Source organism: Littorina saxatilis, linkage group LG2 (genome assembly GCF_037325665.1).
Source record: "Littorina saxatilis isolate snail1 linkage group LG2, US_GU_Lsax_2.0, whole genome shotgun sequence".
In the NCBI taxonomy this organism is placed as follows: domain Eukaryota; kingdom Metazoa; phylum Mollusca; class Gastropoda; order Littorinimorpha; family Littorinidae; genus Littorina; species Littorina saxatilis.
In genome coordinates this window covers 80,233,321-80,242,094 of record NC_090246.1, presented here as the reverse complement: position 1 = coordinate 80,242,094, position 8,774 = coordinate 80,233,321, and positions in this window count along the sequence as shown.

Here is an 8,774-nt window from a genome sequence, read left to right as displayed (position 1 = left end):
TGGAAAAGAACTCAACACCAATTGCGCCCATTCCCGGCATAATAGGCAATTTCACTTTTCACTGGAGTGGCGCGATGCAAGAGGAACGTACTCTACTTACTTTTCTTTTCATCGCAATGGCACAGTCCAGGGGCGGACGAGGGGGGGGGGGGTGCACAGGGTGCAGGTGCACCCCCCCTCCAGCAAAAAAAAAATAAAAAAAATTGGAAAGCTGATTCTATGACCATTAATTTTCTAAGTTCAAATGGCACCAGATGGCACCATTTTGCTTCTTTGGGCCAACATTTTTTCCAGGGGAGCATGCCCCCGGATCCCCCTAGCAAATTCGGGCGCTTTGCGCCCATCACATTCACTTTCGATTCAAAGTGCACCCCCCCTTACAAAGCAACTGATCCGCCCCTGCAGTCTGCAAGATCTCCATTGTAGTTCGCTGCAAGGCCAGTCAAGTTAGCGGTGAGGTGTGTTTGTGTACTTTGCTCAGGTAGATACAAAAGAGCCGCCGTTTGCCTTCTAAATGACGGTCAGTTTTGGAAGGTAGTTGGGTAATGTGTTGGCTCAGGTTGCACCAGATCAGTCAGTGTTCCTTGTTTTGATCCAGTTTTTTAAATTAACTGTTGGAAGGTGTATTAGGGAAAGTTTCTTGGCTCAAATTGCACCAGATTGCTTGATTTTCCTTGTTTTTATCAACATTTTCGTGGGGGGAGCATATGTTGGAACCCCCCCCTGGGAGAGCACTGGACTTGTGATCGAAAGGTCGCTGGTTCGAATCCGGGCCGGAACGGACACCCACCCCCGTGTCACCACAATGGCACGTTAAAGATCTTGGTCATTCTACCATAAGTGCAGATGGCTGATACCACCTAAACACGCATACACCAAAAGCCGTGAGGGCGTAAAAACTCGAATCGTATAAACCAATTCATGTCCAATATAGGCAATTAAGACCTGACGGACAATAAGCCCCTTAAAATTTACTTTACCCCCCCCCCCCCCTTTAAAAATTATGTGATCCGCCCCTGGTTAAAAAAAAAAGTAACCTTTCTTGTTTTATTGTTGTTCTGCAGTCTATCTGTTTCGGTTTTCACTACATGAAAGCAACAGTCTGTTAAGAAATCAGTACACAGATGAAATTCGTAAACGAAAAAGAGATTATTTCTTAGAACTTGATGAGAGGATAAATTGTAAACAGAACTTCGGAAGCAAAAATTGGTGGCAATTTGTTAATTCCTTTCTGAAGAAAAAAGGTGTTGCATGTAATGAAATCCCACCGCTAGAGGATAATGGAAAAATTATTGATAACATTTGTGAAAAAACGATTTTGTTTAATAACTATTTTGAAAGCCAGTCTAAAGTTGAAAATCCAGACGATCCCCTGCCCGAGGCAAATTGGTGCGGTATGTCTTTACTGACTTTTGAATTGACAGAAGCAGAAGTTGTCCAAGTGCTAAGGAACTTAGATTTATCCAAGGCCGTGGGCCCTGACGGAATCTATATATATATACGACTTGTGTCTGTGTGTCTGTGTGTCTGTGTGTTTGTGTATTTGTGTATTCGCCATGCACGGCCAAAGTTCTCGATGGATCTGCTTCAAATTTGGTGGGCTTATTCAGAGAGACCCCGGACACAACCTCATCGATGAGATATTTCAACACGTGCTCTCAGCGCGCAGCGCTGAACCGATTTTGGTTCCACATCAGCTATTTTGGTTCCACCTCAGCTACCCGGGCCCCCATACCGACACACCATAGCCGCTACACCACATCACCACGCCAAAGTTCTCGGTGGATCTTTTTCAAATTTGGACACCGTATTCAGCTACACCCCGGACACAATATCATCGATGAGATATTTCAACACGTGCTCTCAGCGCGCAGCGCTGAACTGATTTTGGTTTTTGTGTTCATTTCACCATTATAAGTAACTCTTCCTTATCTTCTCCAGTGTTTGGCGTTTATCTCCCTTCCTTCGTGTGGCTTTCCCGTTCAGTTGTAAGTTACTACTATTTTTAGAATGTCACTGCGCTGTCCACTGCGCTGTCCACAACGCTTCCCTTGCACCCGTAAGTTGTTCTTACTGTCAAAGTGAAAAGGTCGAATCAATTTATAGCCACGCGAAAAATACACTCTCACCTATCTCTATATATTTATAGATACAGATATGCATATATATATATACGGCTTCTCTGTGTGTGTGTGTGTTTGTGTGTGTGTGTGGGCAAAAACCTGTGGATTGTAGAGTTCTGTTTGTGATGTGGTCTAGCGGCATTGGTGTGTCAGTATGTATGCGGACCACATTGTGCACGTCACTGAAAAAATCAAAAAGACCTTGGCACATAGTAATAATTCTCTTCTTGGAACCTTCTTTGATATTAAATCTGCGTACGACAGCGTCTGGCATGCTCGTCTACTCCTAAAACTCGGCAGAATCGGTGTCTCTGGCCACATGTACCAATTCATCAAAAACTTCATCAGCAATCGCAAGATGTCTGTCCGAGTGGGCTCTTCGGTGTCCGAAACCCATGCGCTGGACATGGGGGTTCCCCAGGGCAGTATCATCGCGCCAAACTTATTCAGCATCATGCTCTATGACATTACTTCTGTTGAGGTTGACGGTGCCAGTGTACTTCTGTATGCGGACGACCTCGCCTTAATAGACACTAATAGACCACGCCATAACAGAGTTACCAACACTGTTGACTTATCTTCTTACCAAACTAAAATCGACAACCTCTGTCAATATATGTACACCAACGGCTTCCAACTAGCCTCAAATAAAACAGTCTTTCTTGTTGTCTCCCGTAGACAACTGTACAGGAACTGCAGTATAAAGATAGGTTGTGATATTATCAAACCGAGCTCAGAAGTTAAGTTCCTCGGCGTTATCATCGATACCCGACTTAACTGGACCAGTCATATCGAACATCTGATCAATAAGGCCAACAAGGATCTTTATATCATACGCTACCTGGCGTCCCAATCCTGGGCCAGAGGACGTAAGTGTGTCACAGAGGTAGTGCGGGCATTAATTCGCTCCCGCCTCCTTTACGGGTGCGAAGCTTATTTCGCGACGCGCCCGGCGCTCATGAAAAAACTGGCTATTATAGAGTGCAGGGCGCTCAAAATAGCTCTGGGACTCTCCCAACAAGCGAGTAAGAGTCGAGTCTACAGCGAGTGTGGGTGGCTGCCCCTTGTGGATGAGATAAAACTCCGTTCAGCTCAGTATGCTGTCAGAGCCCACGCGGTAGAGAACTCTGCCTGCGAGGTCCTGACTGACTTTTTTCCTCAGCACCAAAATTATGAGGCCAACACCAAACATAGCACTCAACTCTTGGCCAAAACGCTACCCTTATCCGACACAGTAAACCGCATTCTAGCCGATAGCGGGGTGAAGGTCAGTGAGCTGGCCAGGGTCCCCCCGCCCTCCTACCCGCCTTGGCTTGAGGAAACCCCTACTATCATATACGACAGTGAAGATAATACTACCAAAAAAGATAACCCCGTCTACCTAGCTACTGTTACAAAAGAAACCCTAAACTACAAATTCTCGGAGCATTTAAAAGTCTTTACTGACGGATCCAAATTTGCAGACGGCAGCGTTGGCTGCGCCTTTGTGATCCCAGATCTCAAAATCTCAAGGAAATACACTCTTAATAAAGACATCTCCATATTCTCAGCCGAGCTATTTGCCTTGCTCATGGCATGCACTTTTATAAATGACCTCCCAGTCACACCGCGTGCGGTAGTTTTCTGCTCTGACTCGCGCTCTTCATTACAAGCTCTGCATCGAAACACATCAAATCGGGCAGAGCTACAAAGAGAAATCCTCTTTATATGTCACCAGTTAATCTCATCCGGCACATCCGTATCATTTCTCTGGGTCCCCTCTCACGTAGGGGTCCGGGGAAATGAACTGGCGGATGTCGCTGCCAAAGAAGCGGCAGAATATAGCCCAGCTAACACTAACATCGGCTACTCAGTAACCGAGTTCTACAGTAAAATCCGTAAACTCATTCGAAGTCAGTACGTAACATCTCTGTCCTATCAACCCATTGATATGAACGATCTACACCCCGATCTCCCAACAAACCTCCTCACTATCTTCAGACGCCTCCGTGCCGGCGGCTGCCGCTTCCATATCTTTAACAAGTCCTGCCATTGTGGAGAACCCTATTCATTTCAACACATTTTCGCTCCATGCGCTACAAATAGAATTACCTTTAAAACCTTATATGACCATATGCAGCTCCATGGTCTGAGTCCCCAGGATTATCTGCGCAGTAGCAGTTCTCTAGGCTGGTCACACAGCTTGCTGCTGTGCCGACTGGTCAGGGACTCGGACATGGGGCTGTGGGTATAACTAAGCCCAGATTATCACATCAGCGTGTTTCAGTTTGAGGTCGAGTGGCTCCCGCCATCCCTCCTGATTCCAGCGACTACCTTCTAGACAACATATCCTCACCCAAGGCCCACTAGTCGCCAAACTGTACATATTGTTTTTATTACCACGGCCTTCGTGGCTTACATCTTAATCCTTTTATTTGTAAAAAGTTTTGAGATTTATTGTTCGTGTTCCTCTTACTTGCTCATCTATTTGGTTTTATTGGTGATCCTGAAAGGTTCCACTTTTTAACTCGATTTGAAATAAAATAAAAATAATATTACAAGCCCGTTATTCAAGATATAGAATACAGACTTATAATTCTTACCAAGAAACATCTTAACTACTTTTCATTTTAACAAATTCCACAGAGCATTGTCAACTCAACCCCACCCCCTGCCCTCCTCTCCTTATTTTTTGTTTCTTTCTTTCCTCTTTTTGAAAGCGGACAAACACTCAAGTCCTTAATGGCTCAAAACCGTAGGACTTTTAATATTAATTTTAACTAACTGTCTGTATGTTCTGGCATGTGAGAAGCCACAGCAGATAATATAGGGCTAAGAAATAAGCTCTAAAATTCTCAATCCCGTTTGACAGGACTTCGCCTTCAAAGGTGATTGTGGTGAACCGCAACGCTGTCTGTCTCTATCTCGCGCCGTTCACCCCAAATTCCCGTTTCTGAGTAACTATTTTTAGAATGTCACTACGCTGTCCAGAACGCTTCCCTTGCACCCGTAAGTTGTTCTTACTGTCAAAGTGAAAAGGTCGAATCAATTTATAGCCACGCGAAAAATACACTCTCACCTATCTCTATATATTTATAGATATAGATATACATATATATATATATACTAGAGGAATACCCGGCTTCGCCGGGGTGAATCGCGAGACAGAGACAGACAGCGTGGCGGTTCATCACAATCACCTCTGCAGGCGAAGTCCTGTCAAACGGGATTGAGAATTTTAGAGCTTATTTCTTTGCCCTATATTATCTGTTGTGGCTTCTCAAATGCCAGACAAAAGCCGCTAGACCCCATCACAAACAGAACTCTACAATCCACAGGTTTTTGCCCACACACACACACACAAACACACACACAGAGAAGCCGTATATATATATATATATATATGTATATCTATATCTATAAATATATAGAGATAGGTGAGAGTGTATTTTTCGCGTGGCTATAAATTGATTCGACCTTTTCACTTTGACAGTAAGAACAACTTACGGGTGCAAGGGAAGCGTTCTGGACAGCGTAGTGACATTCTAAAAATAGTTACTCAGAAACGGGAATTTGGGGTGAACGGCGCGAGACAGAGACAGACAGCGTGGCGGTTCACCACAATCACCTTTGAAGGCGAAGTCCTGTCAAACGGGATTGAGAATTTTAGAGCTTATTTCTTAGCCCTATATTATCTGCTGTGGCTTCTCACATGCCAGTACATACAGACAGACAAAAGCCGCTAGACCACATCACAAACAGAACTCTACAATACACAGGTTTTTGCCCACACACACACACAAACACACACACACACAGAGAAGCCGTATATATATATGCATATCTGTATCTATAAATATATAGAGATAGGTGAGAGTGTATTTTTCGCGTGGCTATAAATTGATTCGACCTTTTCACTTTGACAGTAAGAACAACTTACGGGTGCAAGGGAAGCGTTGTGGACAGCGCAGTGGACAGCGCAGTGACATTCTAAAAATAGTAGTAACTTACAACTGAACGGGAAAGCCACACGAAGGAAGGGAGATAAACGCCAAACACTGGAGAAGATAAGGAAGAGTTACTTATAATGGTGAAATGAACACAAAAACCAAAATCAGTTCAGCGCTGCGCGCTGAGAGCACGTGTTGAAATATCTCATCGATGATATTGTGTCCGGGGTGTAGCTGAATACGGTGTCCAAATTTGAAAAAGATCCACCGAGAACTTTGGCGTTGTGATGTGGTGTAGCGGCTATGGTGTGTCGGTATGGGGGCCCGGGTAGCTGAGGTGGAACCAAAATAGCTGAGGTGGAACCAAAATCGGTTCAGCGCTGCGCGCTGAGAGCACGTGTTGAAATATCTCATCGATGAGGTTGTGTCCGGGGTCTCTCTGAATAAGCCCACCAAATTTGAAGCAGATCCATCGAGAACTTTGGCCGTGCATGGCGAATACACAAATACACAAACACACAGACACACAGACACACAGACACAAGTCGTATATATATATAGATACTGCTTCTCTGTGTGTGTGTTTGTGTGTGTGTGTGTGGGCAAAAACCTGTGGATTGTAGAGTTCTGTTTGTGATGGGGTCTAGCGGCTTTTGTCTGGCATTTGAGAAGCCACAACAGATAATATAGGGCTAAGAAATAAGCTCTAAAATTCTCAATCCCGTTTGACAGGACTTCGCTTGCAGAGGTGATTGTGATGAACCGCCACGCTGTCTGTCTCTGTCTCGCGATTCACCCCGGCGAAGCCGGGTATTCCTCTAGTACATAATAAATTGCTTGTAGCTGGACTACCTGTTATTATTTCACCGCTTACAGTTCTCTTTAACAGATCCTTGTCCGAGGGTGTCTTTCCAGTTGTCTGGAAAACTGCTCACATTACGCCCATTTATAAGAAAGGCGATAGGAGTGCTTGTTCCAACTACCGTCCAATCTCTTTGCTGAGTTGTATTGAGAAGGTGCTCGAAAAATGTGTACAAATCCGTGTGTTTGGTTATTTGCACAATTATAATCTGATTACACACTGTCAATCTGGTTTTACTACTGAGTATATATGACGATTTTTGTGTTGCACTTGATACAAACATTATGTCACAGGCAATATTTTTTTATGTATCTAAAGCTTTCGATAAAGTTTGGCATCGTGGTCTGCTACACAAGCTTGAGGCGATAGGTATAGGGGGTCCCTTGCTTGTTTGGTTCGAACATTACTTGAGTGATCGCAGACAAGCAGTAGTACTGAAAGGAACCAAATCAAGTTATGTCACCCCTTCTGCTGGTGTCCCTCAGGGTTCTGTTTTAGGACCTCTATTATTTCTCATTTATATTAACGATATTGGTACTGGTCTTGAATCAGTGTTGAAACTCTTTGCAGACGATACGAACATGTATTATGTTTAGATAACGATGTTACACGAGCTGAGATTTTGAATTCTGATTTGGATAAAATTTGCGCATGGGCTTTAAAAATGGAAAGTCACTTTTAATTGTCAAAAGACAGAATTGTTGGACATTAGTAGGCAAAAAAATGTGTTACTTCCACCATTGTATTTTGAAGATGCAGTTTTGATTGATGTTGAAAATCACAAGCACCTTGGCATCATCCTACAAGGTAATTGTAAATGGGATTCCCACATAAAAAGTCTCATTGCTAAGTGTAGAAAGTCAATTGCGTGTTTTGGTTTATTCAAGTATCGTCTAAACAGAAAATCGCTTGAAGTTATATACAAATCCTTTATATTACCATTGTTTGATTACGCGGACGTTATTTGGGATAACTGTACAAAGTGTTTGGCAGACGAGTTGGAGACCTTGCATCTCGATGCAATCCGAATTATTGTAGGTGCAGTTTGTGGTACAAGCCACCAAAAATTGCATAATGAATCGGGTTTTGTGCCCCTGAAAGAAAGGCGACGTCGTCATAAACTCTTGCTGTATTATAAAATCGTATTGTAAATCGTTTAACCCCAGCATATTTATATTCCAAACTGCCGGTCTTGGTTTCCGATGTAAATCCTTACCACAGACGACGCCCTCTTGAACGTAAGGTTCCATTATGCAGAAGTGAGTTATGTAAATCTTCATTTTTTCCTTCAACGACAGCTTTGTGGAATAATCTTCCAGAAAATATACGACAAACGCAGTCAGTTGGTGAATTTAAAAGATTTTTGACCAATGGAGATGTTGTTGTTCCACAGTATTATTATTTAGGCAACCGTAAGGCACAGGTATTTCACAGCAGGTTGAGATTAAATATGAGCGATTTGCAACAAGACCTTGTTAACCGACACCTCTCTGATAATTTAGAATGCACGCGTGGAGTACGCCCGGAAGACGCTGAACACGTTTTGTTACATTGTCCAAAATTTAAAGAACATAGAACCATTTTATTCAATAGTCTGCTCTGGATTGCAAAACACTTTTGTTTGGAAATACTGATTTAACTATATCTTTGAACACGAACATATTTTCTGCTGTACAAGATTACGTTATGTCAACTGATCGCTTCGGCTGATATTATATTAACAGTGACAGCAATAGATGTAGCAAAGCATTCTCTCTCTCTCTCTCTCTCTCTCTCTCTCTCTCTCTCTCTCTCTCTCTCTCTCTCTCTCTTTTTTTTTTTCTCTCTGTCTCTCTCTCTGTCTCTCTGTCTCTCTCTCTC